Source organism: Engystomops pustulosus, chromosome 7 (assembly GCF_040894005.1).
Source record: "Engystomops pustulosus chromosome 7, aEngPut4.maternal, whole genome shotgun sequence".
In the NCBI taxonomy this organism is placed as follows: Eukaryota; Metazoa; Chordata; class Amphibia; order Anura; family Leptodactylidae; genus Engystomops; species Engystomops pustulosus.
The window spans coordinates 14,371,572-14,394,880 of NC_092417.1; the positions used below are offsets into that span (position 1 = coordinate 14,371,572).

The 23,309-nt window shown below is 43.4% G+C and overlaps 2 long non-coding RNA genes across 2 annotated transcripts; one reads left to right on the top strand and one right to left on the bottom strand.

Annotated features, from left to right (window-relative positions):
* Positions 1–1,276: 1,276 nt before the first annotated feature.
* Positions 1,277–1,621, bottom strand: LOC140069722 (uncharacterized). The gene is made up of 3 exons (XR_011848838.1): positions 1,549–1,621; positions 1,402–1,461; positions 1,277–1,318 (listed from the first exon to the last, which is right to left on the bottom strand). It is a non-coding gene; the product is annotated as an uncharacterized lncRNA (long non-coding RNA).
* Positions 1,622–6,139: 4,518 nt separating this feature from the next.
* LOC140068662 (uncharacterized) lies at positions 6,140–7,347 on the top strand. The gene is made up of 4 exons (XR_011848514.1): positions 6,140–6,212; positions 6,300–6,359; positions 6,443–6,484; positions 6,964–7,347. It is a non-coding gene; the product is annotated as an uncharacterized lncRNA (long non-coding RNA).
* Positions 7,348–23,309: the final 15,962 nt, after the last annotated feature.

The window sequence follows — 23,309 nt, forward strand, 5'->3', positions numbered from 1 at the left end:
CGTCATAAAGGATTCCCATTCTTTGGTAAAGGCCAAATCATCAGGAAAGGAGGACTGGAAAGCATTCGTAGACCTCTTGGGGCTATGTTTTCTGACAAATATATATTAAGGAATGCTATATCTACTGTGTGTCGTATTTCGATTTTTAGGAGATTTTCTAGGGAAAGGAATTGGCGTGTCATTGCCTGGGTTTGGGTTTCACTGAAGATTGGATTATTTGTACAGTGGTCTTTGGAGATGATATCTGTTTGGGAGAGTTTCTGTATGAGAGACTCCCTGTGTAACCATCTTTCGTTATAATATTCCATGGTGCCGCAGGTGTCGTTTTTAGGAAGGTGGCCAAATTACTTGGTCACTATCCCAAAATCTGGTAAAATGAATTAAACCAGTAGCGAAATGTTATTCTTAGGGGGTTACACCGCGCTCCTTGTGTATGAGGTTGTAGTAAGGGAAAAAATTGAGATGAAACAAAGTCTAGACAGTGTAAGGACATGTATGTCTGACAAACATGCTGCTGCGTCCTCTGGTTGACGGGCAATAAAGCCAGTTATATATGGAAGGAGTCTTTTTAGGATTAAACCAGTGAATCGGTCGCGCTGCTTGTGGTAAATATCTTAATAACAGACTTGCTGTTGTAGGAAATTGGCAATTATACTGTATACAGATGAAGATTCTCAGTTAAACAACATTTATTACATCAAGGTTTTTTGGTATCAGTAAAAGAATATATATATAAATGGTACAACGGACAACGCGTTTCGGGCAGAATTAGCCCCTTCTTCAGGTCCAGAAGATTCTGTAAACATGTAGAAATGATGAGTAGTACCTGGAGCCGCAGCTACAAGTCATTATAAAGAGTAGATTATCACAGTAGTAAGAACTATACGTAATATACATGTCATGAATAAAAGTAATCATCATGCTTATATAAAACCATTTTTTAGAAACAACAATAGATGAGAATAGATAAAAGTACATTTGTGTTTTAAAACATATAAATTCATAAATGGTATAAAAATATATAAATATATAAATTCATAAATGGTATAGAGATATGTAAATATATAAATAAATAAATACACAATTAATAAACATATATTCATAATTGTGATGACATATATTAAAAATTGTGATGACATATATTAAAAATTGTGGTGACATATATTAAAAATTCATTTAATAATATCTTAAATTGATGTAAAGTAGAGCAATAGAAAACAGAATTAAGTGTGGGCAAATAAATAAATAAATAAAAAGATGTTTAAATGATACTGACCTCTCTTACTTGAGAGTCTGCGCTAGGACTGTAAGCTGATTGCTAATGGGAGAGGGGAAAATAACGTGTCATAAAAGACACTTGATGATAGGGGAAAAGACTGTGAGTAATGTGTATTGACTGACCTCTGCACTGGAGACTGGGGGAGGAATGCTGGGTGAGAAATTACCGGTGGTATGAGGTATCTGATGAGCGGAAAGACATAGTAAATTATCATGAGGGAAACGCTGTCTTGGTGGAGAGCGTAAGGAAAGGGAGAGAGAGAGACTCACTTGGTATTCCGTCCGATCCGGCTGGCAGCAGCTGACAGATTGATGTCTGCCGGTGGCCGGACGGAGGTTTAAATAGTATTGGGGGAAGGCGCGCATGCGTAGTGCGTGGGAGATTTTGTAGTCTGATGTGCTTGCGGGGATGAACTGGACTTTGGTGCGGATAGCAGATTGTTATATCGGAGGGGACTGGTAAGGGGATGGGGAGGGTTAAATTATGACTCTTAGCTTCATAAAAGAAAAATAGAGGAAAAATAGACTTAAGTGTGTAGGATTAGACTTAAATTGGACAGAACCAGTATGGAGTGACATTGAATGAGGTGCCAGTTGCACTGAGAAGGCTCACATTTAGGAAAGGTCTATAGGTTATGTGATGGAGGAGTTTAGGTATGTATCATCTTTATAAGTGTCTTTATAGATGTAGTCGGATTTTTTCTAAAAACAGTCAGATTTTTTCTAACAGTTCATTTAAACCAAATGGACTCATGGTATTCAATTTGAATATCCAAAAGTTTTCTCTTATGGTAAGCTGATTTAATCTGTTTGGGTGGTGTTTCGGAATTTGCTCTATAATGCTGACCTTAGCTTGGGAGAGGTCCCTATCATGGTGGAATTTGAAGTGCCTGGAGACGCTATGTAGTAGGTAGCCTGCTTTTGTCTTGCTGCGGTGGGTATTTATTCTCTCTCTGAAGGGTTGGATTGTGCGTCCAACATACTGGAGAGAGCAGGGGCATTCTAATAGATAGACAACAAAGTCTGAGGCACAATTAACAAAGGACTGTATCGGAAATGTTTCAGATGTAGTGTTTGATGTGAAAGTCTGTGTCTTATGTTGCATAATTGCGCAAGTCATACATCTGGGGCCGTTACATCTGAAAGTACCCTTTAGTGATGGAAATAGGGTGTCCTGTTGAGAGTTACAAGTTGCGTTTTTGGTGGTAGTACGCATCTTGGTTGGTGCCAAAAGTGTTTTTAAAGTTGGGGCTCGTTTGAATGTAAGCATAGGGTTCTCGGAGAGGGTCTTAGCCAGATAGGGGTCTTGTAGGAGTATAGGCCAGTGTTTTTTCAGAACTGATCTGATAGTTATGTGGTCAGACGAATAAGTGGTGATAAAGTTGAGGTTCCGGTTTGTCTCTGAGTTGGATTGTTTAATGGAAGGAAGTAGGCAATCCTCCTGGGTGAGGCGGTTGGACCTCTGATAGGCGTCCTTAATGATTTGGGAGGGGTAGCCTTTTTGTAAAAACCGTTGTCTGAGAATTCCTGACTGTTCTTTGTAGGTCGGTTTGTACGTGCAATTTTTTCGTAGACGTTTGAACTGGCTGTATGGGATGTTGTTAAGCCATTTCTTGTGGTGGGAGCTGGAGTATTCTAAAAAACTATTGACGTTGACGGATTTAAAGTATGTTTCTGTTATGAGTGATGATTCAGTGGGATCCAATGTAATTAGTAGGTCCAAATATTCAATGCGAGCAGGTGAAATATTTAGGGTGAGGGTAATGCCCCAAGTATTGGTGTTGATAATTCGTAGAAAGTCACGGGCTTCCTGTTCCGTGCCGTCCCAAATTAGGAAGAGATCGTCGATGTATCTTTTAAACATCTTGATCTTTTTATTAAATTCTGAATTGCCCATGATGAAGTATTTCTCAAATTCCCCCATAAAGAGGTTTGCGTAACTGGGGGCGAACTTCGTCCCCATGGCTGTACCTCTTTTTTGGGAGTAGATGGAAGTCTGGAACACGAAGGTGTTATGGTTTAATATGAAGTGGATGCTCTGTAATAGAAAATCAACCTGTTGGGTTGGCATTTTCTGGTCACTCTGTAGGACTTGTAGGATTGCTTGTAACCCTAGGGAATGAGAGATATTGGTGTATAAGGAGGTCACGTCCATTGTTACCAGATAGTACGATGGTTCCCATTTGAAATCTTTCAGTTGTAGGATGAGATCAGTTGAATCTCTGAGATAAGTTGGTAGAAGTTTGACATAATCCTGAAGTAGGATGTCAACATATTCAGAGAGATTTGAGGTTAGGGAGTCTACACCTGAGATAATTGGACGTCCCGGCGGATGGGTAGGATTTTTGTGAATCTTTGGCAGATAATAAAAGACTGCTGTCCTCGGGTTTTTGGGAAGTAAATAATGATATTCCTTTTTGTTTAGGATGCCCGACTGAAGGGCTCCATTGAGTAGATCGGTAAGTCTTGCCAGATGGTCCTGTTTTGGGTCTTCGCTTAGGAGAGTGTAATATTCCGTGTCAGATAAGATTTTTAGGGACTCTTGGATATAGTCGTCCCTTTTGAGTAGAACTGTGCCTCCACCCTTGTCGGCGGGTTTTATGATGATTTCCAAATTATTCATGAGATTCTTGAGGGCCTCTCTTTCTTTTCTGTTCAAGTTAGATATTTGTTTGTGTGGTCTTTTTATGGTTCTTAGGTCAGAGGAGACTAATGCATAGAAGGTGTCAATGAAGGGGCCTCGGCTTTGGGTTGGGTTAAAGTTGGATTTCGGCTTGAGTTGGAATATCATTATTTACTTCCCAAAAACCCGAGGACAGCAGTCTTTTATTATCTGCCAAAGATTCACAAAAATCCTACCCATCCGCCGGGACGTCCAATTATCTCAGGTGTAGACTCCCTAACCTCAAATCTCTCTGAATATGTTGACATCCTACTTCAGGATTATGTCAAACTTCTACCAACTTATCTCAGAGATTCAACTGATCTCATCCTACAACTGAAAGATTTCAAATGGGAACCATCGTACTATCTGGTAACAATGGTAACAATGGACGTGACCTCCTTATACACCAATATCTCTCATTCCCTAGGGTTACAAGCAATCCTACAAGTCCTACAGAGTGACCAGAAAATGCCAACCCAACAGGTTGATTTTCTATTACAGAGCATCCACTTCATATTAAACCATAACACCTTCGTGTTCCAGACTTCCATCTACTCCCAAAAAAGAGGTACAGCCATGGGGACGAAGTTCGCCCCCAGTTACGCAAACCTCTTTATGGGGGAATTTGAGAAATACTTCATCATGGGCAATTCAGAATTTAATAAAAAGATCAAGATGTTTAAAAGATACATCGACGATCTCTTCCTAATTTGGGACGGCACGGAACAGGAAGCCCGTGACTTTCTACGAATTATCAACACCAATACTTGGGGCATTACCCTCACCCTAAATATTTCACCTGCTCGCATTGAATATTTGGACCTACTAATTACATTGGATCCCACTGAATCATCACTCATAACAGAAACATACTTTAAATCCGTCGACGTCAATAGTTTTTTAGAATACTCCAGCTCCCACCACAAGAAATGGCTTAACAACATCCCATACAGCCAGTTCAAACGTCTACGAAAAAATTGCACGTACAAACCGACCTACAAAGAACAGTCAGGAATTCTCAGACAACGGTTTTTACAAAAAGGCTACCCCTCCCAAATCATTAAGGACGCCTATCAGAGGTCCAACCGCCTCACCCAGGAGGATTGCCTACTTCCTTCCATTAAACAATCCAACTCAGAGACAAACCGGAACCTCAACTTTATCACCACTTATTCGTCTGACCACATAACTATCAGATCAGTTCTGAAAAAACACTGGCCTATACTCCTACAAGACCCCTATCTGGCTAAGACCCTCTCCGAGAACCCTATGCTTACATTCAAACGAGCCCCAACTTTAAAAACACTTTTGGCACCAACCAAGATGCGTACTACCACCAAAAACGCAACTTGTAACTCTCAACAGGACACCCTATTTCCATCACTAAAGGGTACTTTCAGATGTAACGGCCCCAGATGTATGACTTGCGCAATTATGCAACATAAGACACAGACTTTCACATCAAACACTACATCTGAAACATTTCCGATACAGTCCTTTGTTAATTGTGCCTCAGACTTTGTTGTCTATCTATTAGAATGCCCCTGCTCTCTCCAGTATGTTGGACGCACAATCCAACCCTTCAGAGAGAGAATAAATACCCACCGCAGCAAGACAAAAGCAGGCTACCTACTACATAGCGTCTCCAGGCACTTCAAATTCCACCATGATAGGGACCTCTCCCAAGCTAAGGTCAGCATTATAGAGCAAATTCCGAAACACCACCCAAACAGATTAAATCAGCTTACCATAAGAGAAAACTTTTGGATATTCAAATTGAATACCATGAGTCCATTTGGTTTAAATGAACTGTTAGAAAAAATCTGACTGTTTTTAGAAAAAATCCGACTACATCTATAAAGACACTTATAAAGATGATACATACCTAAACTCCTCCATCACATAACCTATAGACCTTTCCTAAATGTGAGCCTTCTCAGTGCAACTGGCACCTCATTCAATGTCACTCCATACTGGTTCTGTCCAATTTAAGTCTAATCCTACACACTTAAGTCTATTTTTCCTCTATTTTTCTTTTATGAAGCTAAGAGTCATAATTTAACCCTCCCCATCCCCTTACCAGTCCCCTCCGATATAACAATCTGCTATCCGCACCAAAGTCCAGTTCATCCCCGCAAGCACATCAGACTACAAAATCTCCCACGCACTACGCATGCGCGCCTTCCCCCAATACTATTTAAACCTCCGTCCGGCCACCGGCAGACATCAATCTGTCAGCTGCTGCCAGCCGGATCGGACGGAATACCAAGTGAGTCTCTCTCTCTCCCTTTCCTTACGCTCTCCACCAAGACAGCGTTTCCCTCATGATAATTTACTATGTCTTTCCGCTCATCAGATACCTCATACCACCGGTAATTTCTCACCCAGCATTCCTCCCCCAGTCTCCAGTGCAGAGGTCAGTCAATACACATTACTCACAGTCTTTTCCCCTATCATCAAGTGTCTTTTATGACACGTTATTTTCCCCTCTCCCATTAGCAATCAGCTTACAGTCCTAGCGCAGACTCTCAAGTAAGAGAGGTCAGTATCATTTAAACATCTTTTTATTTATTTATTTATTTGCCCACACTTAATTCTGTTTTCTATTGCTCTACTTTACATCAATTTAAGATATTATTAAATGAATTTTTAATATATGTCACCACAATTTTTAATATATGTCATCACAATTTTTAATATATGTCATCACAATTATGAATATATGTTTATTAATTGTGTATTTATTTATTTATATATTTACATATCTCTATACCATTTATGAATTTATATATTTATATATTTTTATACCATTTATGAATTTATATGTTTTAAAACACAAATGTACTTTTATCTATTCTCATCTATTGTTGTTTCTAAAAAATGGTTTTATATAAGCATGATGATTACTTTTATTCATGACATGTATATTACGTATAGTTCTTACTACTGTGATAATCTACTCTTTATAATGACTTGTAGCTGCGGCTCCAGGTACTACTCATCATTTCTACATGTTACAGAATCTTCTGGACCTGAAGAAGGGGCTAATTCTGCCCCGAAACGCGTTGTCCGTTGTACCATTTATATATATATTCTTTTACTGATACCAAAAACCTTGATGTAATAAATGTTGTTTAACTGAGAATCTTCATCTGTATACAGTATAATTGCCAATTTCCTACAACAGCAAGTCTGTTATTAAGATATTTACCACAAGCAGCGCGACCGATTCACTGGTTAATCCTAAAAAGACTCCTTCCATATATAACTGGCTTTATTGCCCGTCAACCAGAGGACGCAGCAGCATGTTTGTCAGACATACATGTCCTTACACTGTCTAGACTTTGTTTCATCTCAATTTTTTCCCTTACTACAACCTCATACACAAGGAGCGCGGTGTAACCCCCTAAGAATAACATTTCGCTACTGGTTTAATTCATTTTACCAGATTTTTGGGATAGTGACCAAGTAATTTGGCCACCTTCCTAAAAACGACACCTGCGGCACCATGGAATATTATAACGAAAGATGGTTACACAGGGAGTCTCTCATACAGAAACTCTCCCAAACAGATATCATCTCCAAAGACCACTGTACAAATAATCCAATCTTCAGTGAAACCCAAACCCAGGCAATGACACGCCAATTCCTTTCCCTAGAAAATCTCCTAAAAATCGAAATACGACACACAGTAGATATAGCATTCCTTAATATATATTTGTCAGAAAACATAGCCCCAAGAGGTCTACGAATGCCTTTCCAGTCCTCCTTTCCTGATGATTTGGCCTTTACCAAAGAATGGGAATCCTTTATGGACGACTGTTCCAGAGGCATGCTACTCAGACTCATTGAAAAAAGGTCTAGGATAATAGAATCCACCACTGTTTCCATAGACAACACACGTCTTGAACTCGAGACATGTTCAACCCATCCTGACTACCAGAGATTGAACCATTCCATTTCACAAAGACTGAGGAACATCGAAACTGACCTCATCTCAAAGAAAGCACACAAGCTTCAAAGGGATAGAGCGGAATATAAGAATAAAACACATAGAGCCTGGCACCCCGATACTGACGAATTAGAAATACTCCCCTCCAAAGCTAAACCTGTCCCCCAAACAAAGAATGTAACTAAACCCCAGACAGTAAAATCGAAAGATCCATCTATACCAGCCCTTCTGGATGTACAAGTCCCACCACCAAAGAATAGCCGGAACCCTTCACACAACAGAGGAAAAACTTTTCATAACCAAAACCTTAGAAAATCTAGACCCGACCCACCCTCAACCTACCCTCCACCTGCGTTCAACAAAACCAAAACTATAGAAACAACCATTTCCCCAAAACCCCCAGATACAAATAGCCTCAGGACCACCTCTTACCCCACACGAAGCCAGGACATTCCTCCCCAAAATACTCCCACTAGTCCTCCCTTTCCACTAACCAACCTAACGGTCCACCCAGAAACTTCTCCTGACCTGGAAACTCTCCAAGACACCACTCAAAATCTCCAACAGCAAAGCTTAGAATTTTTCAATCTCAACCTTAATCTCAACCAAGACCTTTCTAGTAGTCTACTCCCCTCTTTTTTAGACCTTCCCCCTGCTCCAAAGGAACCACCTCTGGCTCCAACATCGGACTCCCTCGTCCCCCGACTAGAGAGCCCCAAAGCCACTTATTCAATATTCAGTCAACCATTCACTGCTTTAAAAAGAAAAGAAAGACCAGGGGAAAAAGAGGAGGAAGAAGAAACATCACTAACAAAAAAGAAAACCACTCAATCAGTGGTACCAATAAGCCAGTAAAAATCTTTAACCTATCAGACCACCAACTAACGACTGATGAACAAAGCGTGTTGAGCAAAGGCCTATCCTTTTGCCCCACAAATAGATCCAAAGAGTTAGATCTCTTCGTTGATCTGAATAACTTCATAAGGAAGGTCACTCTCAAAAGACACTTCACTATGAAAGAAATCAAAAGCCAATTCGATACAGTCCTCCCTACCGAACCCACCCAAGATGCTGAACAAGCTATGGGTTTTATCCACACCCAACTCAAGCCGAAATCCAACTTTAACCCAACCCAAAGCCGAGGCCCCTTCATTGACACCTTCTATGCATTAGTCTCCTCTGACCTAAGAACCATAAAAAGACCACACAAACAAATATCTAACTTGAACAGAAAAGAAAGAGAGGCCCTCAAGAATCTCATGAATAATTTGGAAATCATCATAAAACCCGCCGACAAGGGTGGAGGCACAGTTCTACTCAAAAGGGACGACTATATCCAAGAGTCCCTAAAAATCTTATCTGACACGGAATATTACACTCTCCTAAGCGAAGACCCAAAACAGGACCATCTGGCAAGACTTACCGATCTACTCAATGGAGCCCTTCAGTCGGGCATCCTAAACAAAAAGGAATATCATTATTTACTTCCCAAAAACCCGAGGACAGCAGTCTTTTATTATCTGCCAAAGATTCACAAAAATCCTACCCATCCGCCGGGACGTCCAATTATCTCAGGTGTAGACTCCCTAACCTCAAATCTCTCTGAATATGTTGACATCCTACTTCAGGATTATGTCAAACTTCTACCAACTTATCTCAGAGATTCAACTGATCTCATCCTACAACTGAAAGATTTCAAATGGGAACCATCGTACTATCTGGTAACAATGGACGTGACCTCCTTATACACCAATATCTCTCATTCCCTAGGGTTACAAGCAATCCTACAAGTCCTACAGAGTGACCAGAAAATGCCAACCCAACAGGTTGATTTTCTATTACAGAGCATCCACTTCATATTAAACCATAACACCTTCGTGTTCCAGACTTCCATCTACTCCCAAAAAAGAGGTACAGCCATGGGGACGAAGTTCGCCCCCAGTTACGCAAACCTCTTTATGGGGGAATTTGAGAAATACTTCATCATGGGCAATTCAGAATTTAATAAAAAGATCAAGATGTTTAAAAGATACATCGACGATCTCTTCCTAATTTGGGACGGCACGGAACAGGAAGCCCGTGACTTTCTACGAATTATCAACACCAATACTTGGGGCATTACCCTCACCCTAAATATTTCACCTGCTCGCATTGAATATTTGGACCTACTAATTACATTGGATCCCACTGAATCATCACTCATAACAGAAACATACTTTAAATCCGTCGACGTCAATAGTTTTTTAGAATACTCCAGCTCCCACCACAAGAAATGGCTTAACAACATCCCATACAGCCAGTTCAAACGTCTACGAAAAAATTGCACGTACAAACCGACCTACAAAGAACAGTCAGGAATTCTCAGACAACGGTTTTTACAAAAAGGCTACCCCTCCCAAATCATTAAGGACGCCTATCAGAGGTCCAACCGCCTCACCCAGGAGGATTGCCTACTTCCTTCCATTAAACAATCCAACTCAGAGACAAACCGGAACCTCAACTTTATCACCACTTATTCGTCTGACCACATAACTATCAGATCAGTTCTGAAAAAACACTGGCCTATACTCCTACAAGACCCCTATCTGGCTAAGACCCTCTCCGAGAACCCTATGCTTACATTCAAACGAGCCCCAACTTTAAAAACACTTTTGGCACCAACCAAGATGCGTACTACCACCAAAAACGCAACTTGTAACTCTCAACAGGACACCCTATTTCCATCACTAAAGGGTACTTTCAGATGTAACGGCCCCAGATGTATGACTTGCGCAATTATGCAACATAAGACACAGACTTTCACATCAAACACTACATCTGAAACATTTCCGATACAGTCCTTTGTTAATTGTGCCTCAGACTTTGTTGTCTATCTATTAGAATGCCCCTGCTCTCTCCAGTATGTTGGACGCACAATCCAACCCTTCAGAGAGAGAATAAATACCCACCGCAGCAAGACAAAAGCAGGCTACCTACTACATAGCGTCTCCAGGCACTTCAAATTCCACCATGATAGGGACCTCTCCCAAGCTAAGGTCAGCATTATAGAGCAAATTCCGAAACACCACCCAAACAGATTAAATCAGCTTACCATAAGAGAAAACTTTTGGATATTCAAATTGAATACCATGAGTCCATTTGGTTTAAATGAACTGTTAGAAAAAATCTGACTGTTTTTAGAAAAAATCCGACTACATCTATAAAGACACTTATAAAGATGATACATACCTAAACTCCTCCATCACATAACCTATAGACCTTTCCTAAATGTGAGCCTTCTCAGTGCAACTGGCACCTCATTCAATGTCACTCCATACTGGTTCTGTCCAATTTAAGTCTAATCCTACACACTTAAGTCTATTTTTCCTCTATTTTTCTTTTATGAAGCTAAGAGTCATAATTTAACCCTCCCCATCCCCTTACCAGTCCCCTCCGATATAACAATCTGCTATCCGCACCAAAGTCCAGTTCATCCCCGCAAGCACATCAGACTACAAAATCTCCCACGCACTACGCATGCGCGCCTTCCCCCAATACTATTTAAACCTCCGTCCGGCCACCGGCAGACATCAATCTGTCAGCTGCTGCCAGCCGGATCGGACGGAATACCAAGTGAGTCTCTCTCTCTCCCTTTCCTTACGCTCTCCACCAAGACAGCGTTTCCCTCATGATAATTTACTATGTCTTTCCGCTCATCAGATACCTCATACCACCGGTAATTTCTCACCCAGCATTCCTCCCCCAGTCTCCAGTGCAGAGGTCAGTCAATACACATTACTCACAGTCTTTTCCCCTATCATCAAGTGTCTTTTATGACACGTTATTTTCCCCTCTCCCATTAGCAATCAGCTTACAGTCCTAGCGCAGACTCTCAAGTAAGAGAGGTCAGTATCATTTAAACATCTTTTTATTTATTTATTTATTTGCCCACACTTAATTCTGTTTTCTATTGCTCTACTTTACATCAATTTAAGATATTATTAAATGAATTTTTAATATATGTCACCACAATTTTTAATATATGTCATCACAATTTTTAATATATGTCATCACAATTATGAATATATGTTTATTAATTGTGTATTTATTTATTTATATATTTACATATCTCTATACCATTTATGAATTTATATATTTATATATTTTTATACCATTTATGAATTTATATGTTTTAAAACACAAATGTACTTTTATCTATTCTCATCTATTGTTGTTTCTAAAAAATGGTTTTATATAAGCATGATGATTACTTTTATTCATGACATGTATATTACGTATAGTTCTTACTACTGTGATAATCTACTCTTTATAATGACTTGTAGCTGCGGCTCCAGGTACTACTCATCATTTCTACATGTTACAGAATCTTCTGGACCTGAAGAAGGGGCTAATTCTGCCCCGAAACGCGTTGTCCGTTGTACCATTTATATATATATTCTTTTACTGATACCAAAAACCTTGACGTTTCCTATAATGGGCGCTGTTGTAGTTCAGGTATCCATTACTTTCTACCTTTTTTGAAGTGTTTTTTTGTAATGATACCGGTATTTTTTTTCTTCATCTACAGATATTAGTAGGTGAAAGAATACCATTTTAAATGTGTTTGTTTCCGCTGTGAAATGAATGTCCCAACTGTTGTTGTTTATGTATGTTGTAAATTGTTCTGTTTTTTTTTTTTTTTCGCTGCTGTTTAGAATTAGGAAGATGTCATCTATGTAACATTGGATTATATGTTTCTGCCAGAATTTCGTGGTGTAGACCATCAGGGACTCAAAGTGGCCCATAAATAAGTTGGCATAACTTGGTGCCACTCGAGTCCCCCATGGCTGTTCCTAGGGTGTGATGATGCTGTTTATCTTGAGAATCTAAATAGTTGTGTGTTAAAACCAATTCTAGATCGTTAACCAAGAATTCAATGTGAGTTTGGCAGGTTTGTGTCGGTGGTTAAAAACCACTCTGTAGCTCTCAATCCTAATGTGTAAGAGATATTTGAGTGATCATCCATTGTCACAAAAAAAGTATCCTTCTCCCCATTTGATGGTGTTAAGTTTTTCTATAAATTGAGCTAAATCCTATAGAAATTGTTAAGGAGATCGCACTGGTTTTGGACGCCATCTTGCGTACTGTCAGCCATTTTAGACATGTTCGCTGACCACTGTCCAGCTAATGTCACGATACAGCCATTTTTGTGTAACCTGCCTGTAAAAGTTTTTCCTTGGCACATGTGAGAGTTGATTGACCTTCAGTATGTTCTTCTTCTTATCATAAATGTTTGGGTTCTGGAGACATTGGGGCAGATTTACTTACCCGGTCCATTTGCGATCCAGCGGCGCGTTCTCTGCGGTGGATTCGGGTCTTCCGGCGATTCACTAAGGTAGTTCCTCCGATGTCCACCAGATGTCGCTGCTGTGCTGAAGTTCCCCCGAGGCCCGCCGGAATGCCCTGAAATTCACTGGCCTATACCTGGTGAAGGTAAGTGCAAGTTTCGCAATACATTTTTTTTTAATGCAGCGTTTTTTCCGAATCCGTCAGGTTTTTGTTCAGCTACGCCCCCCCCCCCAACCCCGATTTCCGTCGCGTGCATGCCGGCGCCGCTGCGCCAAAATCCCGGGGCAATACAGGGAAAATCGGCGCAAATCGGAAATATTCGGGTAACACGTCGGGAAAACGCAAATCGGGCCCTTAGTAAATGACCCCCATTCTCTGTACATTCTGTAGATAAAAATGTCTGAAAAGAAATAGTTTATGGTTCATTAACCGTTTGAGAGAATGTCTTAGAGAATTTCCTGGTAAAATTTATTATGGCCAATAACATTACAGTATTTTATCTCTTTGTCACGCCCCTTTGATGATGACATTTCTGTCTTTTATATATGCAACTGCGCACTAATAAACTGGGGGAAGATTTTCTACATACACTAGAGACTTATGTGTCTAGGTTTGTTTTCATCCTGATACCAGGGAGCCAAAGGGTTAATTTGAAAGTCACCTTTACAACTGAAGTAAGGGCGGTTTACGCCCTAGATAAAAAATCTCTAACAAAATGAAAGCAGCTGTGATACTAATGGTTGTAAAAAAAGATCTATGAAATGAGACGGAAATATAATGAAGATGAATGGCAAAAGGTTGCTACAAAAAAATTTTGGTTTAAAAAGTAGAACATTAGAAACTTTGAAAATTTTTCCTAAATTATTGAATTTTTGCCCCCCTTCACAAAGTGACTGATCAGAGAAATTATACTACCAATAGAGATGAGCGAACATACTCGTCCGAGCTTGATGCTCGTTCGAGCATTAGCGTACTCGAAACTGCTCGTTGCTCGGACGAATACTTCGCCCGCTCGAGAAAATGGCAGCTCCCGCCGTTTTGATTTTTGTCGGCCAAAAACAGAGCCAATCACAAGCCAGGAGACTCTGCACTCCACCCAGCATGACGTGGTACCCTTACACGTCGATAGCAGTGGTTGGCTGGCCAGATCAGGTGACCCTGGGATAGACTAGCCGCTGCCCGCGCTGCTCGGATCATTCTGTGTCTGGATGCCGCTAGGGAGAGAGCTGCTGCTGGTCAGGGAAAGCGTTAGGGTGTTCTATTAGCTTACTGTTAGGCAGGAGTGATTCTACAAGAACCCAAACAGCCCTTCTTAGGGCTACAATAACGTTATACTTTTTTTTTTTTTTATTTGCAGCTAGTACCATATTGTGAGGAATTTGCAGGGGGACTTGCTACCGTTGTGTTTAGCGCTTAGTGACACACATATCCACCTCAAACACCAAAGTGGGAAAATTTATTAGGGGTTGGATTTCAATTAGGCACATTCTGCCATTTACTTTTTATTTTACGTTTATTTTTTCATAACTCAGCGTCATCTCATCAGTGTGCTTTCATACTTGGCTAGAAAATAGCCAAAGGAGAATCCAAACGGCTTACTTACGCCTACAATAGCGTTATATATATTTTATTTCTGGTTGATCTGCTGGGGGCTGTCCTTGCTGCAGTGCATCTACTACCAAATTGTGAGGAATTTGTAGTGAGACTTGCGACCGTTGTGTTTAGCGCTTAGTGACGCACATATCCATTGCAAAGACCGAAGTGGGAAAATTTATTAGGGGTTGGATTTCAATTAGGCACAGTCTGCCATTTGTCCTTTTTATTTTACGTTTATGTTTTCATAACTCAGCGTCATCTCATCTGGCATAGCAGTGTGCTTTCATACTTGGCTAGAAAATAGCCATAGCAATAGGATAGCATCGTTTGGTTTTAAAAACTAAAAAACACACAAAAAAAAAAAACACAAAAAAACACAAAAAAAAGTAAAAAAACAAATAAAGTTATAACTTTCATTTTCAAAATGTTTAACCCGAGGGCTAGGGGTAGAGGACGAGGGCGGGGACGTGGGCGTCCGACTACTGCAGGGGTCAGAGGCCGTGGTCCTGGGCGGGGTGAGACACCACCTGCTGATGAGGGAGCAGGGGAACGCCGCAGAGCTACACTCCCTAGGTTCATGTCTGAAGTTACTGGGACTCGTGGTAGAGCACTGTTGAGGCCAGAACAGTGCGAACAGGTGATGTCGTGGATTGCCGACAATGCTTCGAGCAATTTGTCCACCAGTCAGTCTTCCACGCAGTCCACCCATGTCACCGAAATCGGCACTCCTCCAGCTCCTGCACCTCAGCCTCCTCCCCCCCAGTCTGCCCCCTCCCAGGAAAATTTGGCATTTGAACCGGCATACTCTGAGGAACTGTTTTCTGGACCCTTCCCACAGTCACAAACCACTTGTCCGGTTGCTGCTGAGCAATTTTCCGATGCCCAGGTTTTCCACCAGTCGCAGTCTGTGGGTGATGATGACCTTCTTGACGTAGTGGAGGAAGTGTGTAAAGAGGTGTCGGACGATGAGGAGACACGGTTGTCAGACAGTGGTGAAGTTGTTGTCAGGGCAGGAAGTCCGAGGGGGGAGCAGACTGAGGGATCGGAGGATGATGAGGTGACAGACCCAAGCTAGGTTGAGAGGCCGGGTGAACACAGTGCTTCTGAGACGGAGGAGAGTCCTCGACCAGAACAGGTTGGAAGAGGCAGTGGTGGGGCCAGACGGAGAGGCAGGGCCAGAGCAGGTGCGTCAGCGCCAAATGTGTCACGTAGTGAAGCTCCCGTGGCAAGGGCTCCCGCGGCGAGGGCTAGATTTTCAGAAGTCTGGAGGTTCTTTAAGGAAACACTGGATGACCGACGGACTGTGGTGTGCAACCTTTGCCAAACCAGGATCAGCAGGGGTTCCACCACTACTAGCTTAACTACCACCAGTATGCGCAGGCATATGAATGCTAAACACCCCACTCAGTGGCACCAAGCCCGTTCACCTCCGGCCGTGCACACCACTGCTCCTTCCCCTGTGTCAGCTGATAGTCAGCCCCCTGCCCAGGACCCTGGCACAAAAACCCCATCGTCGCCTCCACGATCCTCCACAGCATCCATCAGCGTTCAGCTCTCCATACCCCAGACGCTGGAGCGGAAACGGAAATATAGTGCAACCCACCCGCACGCCCAAGCCCTTAATGTCCACATCTCCAGATTGCTTAGCCTGGAGATGCTGCCCTATAGGCTAGTAGAGACCAAGGCCTTTCGCAACCTCATGGCGGCGGCCGCCCCTCGGTATTCGGTCCCCAGCCGCCACTACTTTTCCCGATGTGCCGTCCCAGCCCTGCACCAGCACGTGTCAGACAACATCATCCGTGCCCTGACCAACGCCGTTTCTGACACGGTCCACCTGACCACGGACACGTAGACGAGTGCTGCCGGGCAGGGCCACTATATATCGCTGACGGCACATTGGGTTAACTTGGTGGAGGCTGGGACCGAGTCTGACCCTGCGGCTGGTTATATACTGCCGACGCCGAGGATTGCGGGGCCTACCTCGGTCCAGGTCTTTCAGGCCTACTATGCCTCCTCCTCCTCCCACCCCTCCTCCACCTTCTCCTCCGAACTACCATCCGTGGGCATGGCGCCATCAGTCGGTAGCTCTAGGCACAGCAGCAGTGCCGTCGCTAAGCGACAGCAGGCGGTGCTCAAACTGCTGAGCCTAGGCGATAAAAGGCACACCGCCCAAGAACTATTACAGGGCATCACGGCGCAGACTGATCTGTGGCTGGCACCGCTGAACCTGAAGCCAGGCATGGTTGTGTGTGACAACGGCCGTAACCTGGTGGCGGCTCTGCAACTCGGCAGACTGACACATGTGCCATGCCTGGCCCATGTGTTAAATCTGATAGTTCAGCGTTTCCTCAAGACATACCCCAATCTGTCTGATTTGCTCACGAAGGTGCGCCGCATCTGTGCGCATTTCAGGAAGTCCAGCACAGATGCTGCCACTCTCAGGGCAGCGCAGCGCCGCCTCCAACTGCCCGCTCACCGACTGTTGTGCGACGTGCCCACGAGGTGGAATTCAACATTAACCATGTTATCCAGAGTTTACCAGCAGCGCAGAGCGATTGTAGACTGCCAGATGTCAACTTCCACCAGAACTGGTAGTCAGGTCAGTCAGCTTCCTCAAGTCTACAATGAGGAGTGGACGTGGATGTCTGATATCTGTCAGATGCTGAGTAACTTTGAGGAGTCAACACAGATGGTCAGTGGCGATGCCGCCATCATCAGCCTCACCATCCCGCTGCTTGGCCTGTTGAAAAACTCTCTGATCAGCATGAAGTCGGAAGCTTTGCGCTCGTCACAAGAGACGGGGGAAGAAGATTCCCTTGTTGATAGCCAAAGCACCCTTTGGTCTGTTTCTCAGCGCATATCGGAGGAGGTGGAGGAGGATGAGGAGGAAGAGGAGGAGAATGTTGGCGAGACACAAGAGGGGACCATTGTTCAGTCCTTCACTGTTCAGCGTGTATGGGCAGAAGAAGAGGAGTTGGAGGAGTTGGAGGAGGAGGAAATGGACAGTCAGGCCAGTGAGGGGAGTGAATTCTTACGCGTTGGTACTCTGGCGCATATGGCAGATTTCATGCTAGGCTGCCTATCCCGTGACCCTCGCGTTCAAAGAATTTATTCCAGCACCGATTACTGGGTGTTCACTCTCCTGGACCCACGGTACAAGCAAAATCTTTCCACTCTCATCCCTGGAGAGGAAAGGAGTGTGAGAATGCATGAATACCAGCAGGCCCTGGTGCACAAGCTGAAACACTATTTCCCTTCTGACAGCGCTAGCGGCAGAGTGCGTAGTTCTGCGGGACAAGTAGCGAGGGAGAGTAGGCGAGCAGGCAGCTTGTCCAGCACTGGCAAGGGTACGCTTTACAAGGCTTTTGCCAGCTTTATGTCACCCCAGCAAGACACTGTCACCTGTCCCCAGTCTCGGCAGAGTAGGGCTGATCTTTACAGAAAGATGGTGAGGGAGTACGTAGCTGACCATACCATCGTCCTAAATGATCACACAGCTCCCTACAACTACTGGGTTTCAAAGCTGGACATGTGGCATGAACTGGCGCTGTACGCCTTGGAGGTTCTTGCCTGCCCTGCCGCTAGCGTGTTGTCCGAGCGGGTTTTCAGTGCAGCTGGTGGCATCATCACCGATAAGCGTACACGCCTGTCGACTGACAGCGCTGACAGGCTGACGCTTATTAAGATGAATAAAGCCTGGATTTCTCATAATTTCCAATCTCCACCAGGTGAAGGAAGCTCAACCTGAATAATTTATGCACTCTTCCTCCTCCTCATTTTCCTCCTTCTCCTCCTCTTTGTACACTAAAGCAGAGGAAACTGGCTATTTTTTGACAGGGCCCACTGGCTCTAGCTATAGTACTTTATGCATTTAATTTTTCTGGAGGGCCACCTACCCGGTCCTCTGTTTTAAACAATTTTTGGGAGTGCCACATACAGGCACTCAATCTATTCAATTTTTCTGGAGGGCCACCTACCTGCTCCTCTGGTTTGAAAACTTTTTTGGACTGCCACATACAGGCACTCAATCTATTTCATTTTTCTGGAGGGCCACCTACCTGCTCCTCTGGTTTGAAAACTTTTTTGGACTGCCACATACAGGCACTCAATCTATTTCATTTTTCTGGAGGGCCACCTACCTGCTCCTCTGGTTTGAAAACTTTTTTGGACTTCCACATACAGGCACTATCCAAATTAAATTGTCTCCATAGCAGCCTCCACACGTTGTCTCCATTGCTACCTCCAAAAGTCGTCCATATAGCTGCCTCCATACATCGTCCCCTTATCAAACGAGGTGTGTCAGGCAGAAATTTGGGTTGTTTTCATGGATTCCACATCAAAGTTGTTAACTTTGTCGCCACCCTGCTGTGTTATCCACAAAATATACTGGCAAACTTTTACCTTTTACGGATATTATTTCAGCGCTTCTTGCGCATCTGTTTACATTCCCCTCACCCGCCATATCCCAAACTTATAAGAACGCTACTACACTTAACTTGGTGGAGGCTGGGACCGAGTCTGACCCTGGGGCTGGTCATATACTGCCGACGCAGAGGATTGCGGGGCCTACCTCGGTCCAGGTCTCAAAGGCCTACTATACCTCCTCCTCCTCCCACCCCTCCTCCACCTCCTCCACCTCCTCCCACCCCTCCTCCACCTCCTCCACCTCCTCCCACCCCTCCTCCACCTCCTCCACCTCCTCCTCCTCCGAATTACCATCCGTAGGCATGGCGCCATCAGTCGGTAGCTCTAGGCACAGCAGCAGTGCCGTCGCTAAGCGACAGCAGGCGGTGCTCAAACTGCTGAGCCTAGGCGATAAAAGGCACACCGCCCAAGAGCTATTACAGGGCATTCCACATCAAACTTGTTAACTTTGTCGCCACCCTGCTGTGTAATCCACAAAATATACTGGCAAACTTTTATCATGTACCGATATTATTTGAGCGCTTCTTGCTCACCTCCTTTGGTTCCTCTCTGCCACCCATTGGTTTGAAGCCTGAGTCCATTTAGGGTATGTCGCCATGCCACTCTCTAGCCTGCCACTGCTGCCGCTGCCTCTGCATCGTCCCCTATAGTGTCAGGGTCAATTATTGCATGTTTTAGATGCTATCTAGCCTCATTCGGTCACTCTGTCATCGCCATGCTGTTGCCCATAATTTTGGCATAATGGTGCGATTAGGCAGCCTCAGAGGCATCCATGCATGCTGCCCCTGCTGTTTCCTGTCCATTTCCGTGGTGTTTCCATCCTTTTCTGAGGTTCCCAGGTGTTTGGCCAAGCTTCCCTGTGCAGAGCCTTGGTCCCCTTGAAAAATGCTCAAGTCTCCCATTGACTTCAATGGGGCTCGTTATTCGAATAACGAGTACCCGAGCATTTTAGTGCTCGCTCATCTCTAACTACCAACATAAACTACAATGTCTCACAAGAAATCAATCTCAAAATCACAAGGATAAGTTAAAGTGTTGAAAAGTTATTACCAAAGGATTTGTCAAATTTTTGGACTACGAGAGAACAGACTAGATGTGAGGAGGACATCTACTGGTGACATGAGGGAACAACAAAAGGCTCAGTGTTGAGTCCAGAAAAAAATTCAACAGCATGTGGAGACACTGATAGCAAAGTCCAGGACAGACAGAATCTCTGAATCCTCAAAACCGCATTTCTGAATAGTGTCCAAAAAGACACACAGGCTGAGTTCTAGGAGGACATCTACTGGTGATATAAGAGAATAACAGGCTGAGTGCTAGGAGGACATCTACTGGTGATATAAGAGAATGACAGGCTAAGTGTTAGGAGGACATCTACTGGTGATATAACAGAATAACAGGCAGAGCGCTAGGAGGACATCTACTGGTGATATAACAGAATAACAGGCAGAGCGCTAGGAGGACATCTACTGGTGATATAACAGAATAACAGGCAGAGCGCTAGGAGGACATCTACTGGTGATATAACAGAATAACAGGCTGAGTGTTAGGAGGACATCTACTGGTTACATAAAATAATAACAGGCTGAGTGTTAGGAGGACATCTACTGGTTACATAAGATAATAAAAGGCTGAGTGTTAGGAGGACATCTACTGGTTACATAAAATAATAACAGGCTGAGTGTTAGGAGGACATCTACTGGTGATATAACAGAATGACAGGCTGAGTGCTAGGAGGACATCTACTGGTGATATAACAGAATAACAGGCTGAGTGTTAGGAGGACATCTACTGGTTACATAAGATAATAAAAGGCTGAGTGTTAGGAGGACATCTACTGGTGATATAAGAGAATAACAGGCTGAGTGTTAGGAGGACATCTACTGGTGATATAAGAGAAAACATGCTGAGTGTTAGGAGGACATCTACTGGTGATATAAGAGAATAACAGGCTGAGTGCTAGGAGGACATCTACTGGTGATATAACAGAATAACAGGCAGAGCGCTAGGAGGACATCTACTGGTGATATAACAGAATAACAGGCAGAGCGCTAGGAGGACATCTACTGGTGATATAACAGAATAACAGGCTGAGTGTTAGGAGGACATCTACTGGTTACATAAAATAATAACAGGCTGAGTGTTAGGAGGACATCTACTGGTGATATAACAGAATGACAGGCTGAGTGCTAGGAGGACATCTACTGGTGATATAACAGAATAACAGGCTGAGTGTTAGGAGGACATCTACTGGTTGCATAAGGTAATAACAGGCTGAGTGCTAGGAGGACATCTACTGGTGATATAACAGAATAACAGGCTAAGTGTTAGGAGGACATCTACTGGTGATATAACAGAATAACAGGCAGAGCGCTAGGAGGACATCTACTGGTGATATAACAGAATAACAGGCTGAGTGTTAGGAGGACATCTACTGGTTACATAAAATAATAACAGGCTGAGTGTTAGGAGGACATCTACTGGTGATATAACAGAATGACAGGCTGAGTGCTAGGAGGACATCTACTGGTGATATAACAGAATAACAGGCTGAGTGTTAGGAGGACATCTACTGGTTGCATAAGGTAATAACAGGCTGAGTGCTAGGAGGACATCTACTGGTGATATAACAGAATAACAGGCTGTGTTAGGAGGACATCTACTGGTGATATAACAGAATAACAGGCTAAGTGTTAAGAGGACATCTACTGGTTACATAAGAGAATGACAGGCTATTGATATGAGGACATCTACTGGTGATATAAGATAATTACAGACTGAGTGTTAGGAGGACATATACTGGTTACATAAGCTAATAACAGGCTGAGTGTTAGGAGGACATCTACTGGTTGCATAAGGTAATGACAGGCTGAGTGCTAGGAGGACATCTACTGGTGATATAAGAGAATAACAGGCTGAGTATTAGGAGGACATCTACTGGTTACATAAGGGAATAGCAGGCTGTGTATAAAAATGCAGCAGCATCTCCCCAATAGTGACGCAGCATCTCCCCAATAGTGCTCTGGACTCTCCCGATGACCTAGTTGACCCGGTTCTTTTTTCTACTGTTTAATCTTCCTCCACAACAGACAACCGCATAGCACAATATGCTCGTCATCATCATTTCACAAAAAAAAGTTCATATCAGGGTGGAGATTTGGAATGACCTCAGCTTCCTCACCATGATGTCAGAAGAGAAAAAAGGTACCTGTACAAACCACCGCAGAGGTCAGCGGATGAACAACAGAAAATCGGATTAGTAGAGTAAAAAAGGAAGATGGGAAAACTGTGTTGGGGGGGGGGGGGTTATTTAGAAACAATCTTATTCTAACCTGCACCAAAATACTGGAGCAGCCAAGAACTGGTGCAGTTTTCTGTACCGGTGTGAATGCGGCTTCAAAATTACTAACTGGTTGAAACATTTTAATTCTGGTTCCGGGGCTGTAACGATCTGGGTCTGGTTTTGGAGTCTAAGTGTTGCAACTTACTTGGGTTATCACAGGCAGGAATCGTAGTCAGGAGGAAGCCAGAGGTCAGCACACAGGAGAAGCTTAGCAGTACAGAGGAGCGGGCAGGTAGCGTAGACAGGTGGAAGCCAGTGGTCGTAGCACAGAAGATCAGTGTCAGTTTTGTGGAAGCAGGCAGGTGTCATAGTCAGGAGGAATCCGATAGTTGTTGCACAATAGAGAAGTCAATCATAGGAGACAAGGTAGACTATAGGCTGGAAGCACAATAATCTTGCTAGGAAGTGTAAGCAAAGCTTAAATATGAAGTCCAATCAAGGAAGGGGTGGAGCAAAGCCAGGGAAATGGGAGCTAGAAACTGGAAGATCAAGAACTAGGACAAGGATCGGCACTGGAGCTGTCCAGAGAGCTGCATAGCTCAGTTGGTAGAGCTGCAGCCTGGGACAGCGGAGCCTGACAGGGGCATTGATTATTAAGGTGAACAATGCTCCGGTCTCAATATGTGTTTCGTAGAATACTATACTTTCATGACCTTTCCTGCTTAATGGATCCTGAACTTCCCCTTTTAATAAATAGCAGACACTATTCGGATTTCTTTCAG